Consider the following 2715-nt stretch of genomic DNA (forward strand, 5'->3'; position numbering starts at 1 on the left):
TGGGCCGTACGAAATCTCTAAACGAGTTGGTCCGGTTGCGTATAGATTGATTTTGCCCCCGGAGCTTGAAAAGATTCATGATGTCTTTCATGTTTCGATGCTTCGACGCTATCGATCTGATCCATCGCATATAATTAGCCCATCAGATGTTGAAATTCAAGTCGACATGAGCTATGAAGAAGAACCGATGCGTATCCTAGCTCGTGAAGTGAAGGAGTTGCGAAACAAAAGAGTTCCGCTAGTAAAGGTGTTATGGCTCAAACACGGGATCGAGGAAGCTACTTGGGAGACCGAGAGCTCGATGAAAGAACGATACCCAAACCTATTTACCGGTAAGATTTTCGGGGACGAAAATTTCTTAAGTGGGGGAGAGTTGTGACAGCCCAAAGTTGACCCTAGTCGGGAAGTGGTTTCGGGACCGCTAAACCGAGTCACCGAAATGTTGAATGTGATACTTATTGTCTAGAATATGTAATTATGAATGTGTGAAAATTTCAAGCTTCAATTTGGTTGATTTCATGTGAATTTAGTCAATAGGACTTATGTGAGAAAATTCAAAAATGTGATAGGTCAATGTGTGAGGACCTATTAGTGCATGTGGACAAAGGGGGGACTTGCATGTCAAATTTCCCCCCTAATGAGTAGTGGCCGGCCATGACAAAGAATGATGGGCAAAACATGTCATGAAACATGTTTGTTAGTGGAAGAATAAAATAAGAAGTATGGGTAATAAAGAAATAGAAAACAAAAGAAAAAAAATGTGTGTGTAGTGTTTGTCCCCCCCCATTGCCGTGAGCTCAAGAGAAGAAAGGAGAAAAGTTTGTGTTCATCCTTTCTCACCTCCATTTTAGCCTAAATTAGAAAGAAAAACAAAGAAAAAAATTTCTCATCCTTGGTTCATCCTTGGCCAAAAATTTTAAGGAGGAAAGAAGAAGAAAGGTGAAGAGATTCGGCCATGCATGTAGCTAGGCCAAGGTATGTTTAATGATGTTCCATGAGATGCATGCATGTTTTAGTTGTTAGCTTGAGTTCTACCTAGCCCATGGTCTAAATCTTGCTATGTGATGGAAATGGCACTTGACCATGGATGCATCATTCTTGGTTGGTGTTTGATGTTGTGGTGATGAGGCATGAGGATGAGTTAAGATTCGGCCTAGGTGGAGGTTGTGTTAATGCCATTGCATGCAAAATATGAAGCTTGTTAATGATGCATGTGATGATGGCTTGATGATTCTTGAACCTCCTTTTTAGCATTTTGTGTGAGCACATATGTGCATTGGTTGCTAAAGGGAGAAGAATCGGCTAGCAAGATGTGTGCTAAGGCCGAATGTAACTTTGCATGTTGATGAGCAATGCATGTGTTAATCGATGAAAAGGGGAGGATGCTTTACTAGTGTGTATATGTGTGTATTAAGTTTTGAAATCGACCCCAAAAATGGACATGCATATTCGGCCAAGGGAAAGAAATAGCTAATATGTTGTGTTGATGCATGATTTTTGCATGTATGAGACTTAATGTCTAATGTATGAATATGGGCTAAGTGCCTTGTGTTCATCTTTTGATGCCTAAATGATGAATCATTTATTGTTTGATTAAGCTCAAGAGCAAAGGGGAAATAAATCCGATAAAGGAAGGAAAAAGTGGTCGAATAGTTAGCGGGATCGTTCGACAACACCCGAGTAAGTTCTTGAGTAAGAGAGCTTAAATTTCGATGTGATTAAATCATGCTCTATGTGGCTATTGAGCCGAATGTACAAGGACAATATGTGCCTTGTGTTTGAGTTTCGTAAACGAAAATGAAATATGAATGTGCCATGAATTATTGTTAGATGTGCATGATTAATTGAATGCTGTCCGGGCTAAGTCCCGAAGGCTTTGTGCTAAGTGAATATATCCGGACTAAGATCCGAAGGCCTTTGTGCGAGATACTAATCCGGGTTAAGTCCCGAAGGCATTCGTGCGAGTTGTTAAATCCGGGTTAAGTCCCGAAGGCATTCGTGCGAGTTGTTAAATCCGGGTTAAGTCCCGAAGGCATTGTGTGAGTTACTAAAACCGGGCTATGTCCCGAAGGCATTTGAACGAGGAGCTATATCCAGTTAAATCCCGAGGTACATGATTTGGTAATGAATGAGCTTGCTGTAAAATTCCAGCGAATACTCGAAAAACATCCCAATATGGGGATATGTTACGTATGTGTTAAATATTAATCGAGCCCTACAAATAAATGTTCGCTCAGTGATAAACGAGCTACCGGCCTTCGGCCAAGTTAGTTTATTGTGTATGTACATAAGGTTGTTAATGTTGTGAAGCAAGTTGATATCGGTAAATTGCGTATTATGAAATATTCCGTTTAGCTAAATGTGTGCTATTATTTGTGCATGCTGGAATTCCTTGCTCAAACTTACTAAGCATAAATTGCTTACTCGTTACATTGCTCCTCTGTTTTATAGATTTTTGGTTCTCCAGCTATCGGACTCGGGATCTTGAAGTCGAAGTCGCCCACACTATCAAAGGCTCTTTTGGGTACTATTTTGGTTGAATTTTGATATGGCATGTATAGGACTACCCATCGTTGTCTTTCGAGTACTTTATGAATGTATAAGTGTACAGCCATGCGAAAATGGCTTGTAAAAGTGGAGTATGGCATTAGACCATGCGTATTTATGAATGTATAGATGGTTTCATGATGTAACTATAGTTGGAATGGAATGTTA

The sequence above is a fragment of the Gossypium hirsutum genome, chromosome A01, assembly GCF_007990345.1.
Source record: "Gossypium hirsutum isolate 1008001.06 chromosome A01, Gossypium_hirsutum_v2.1, whole genome shotgun sequence".
Classification (NCBI taxonomy): Eukaryota; Viridiplantae; Streptophyta; class Magnoliopsida; order Malvales; family Malvaceae; genus Gossypium; species Gossypium hirsutum.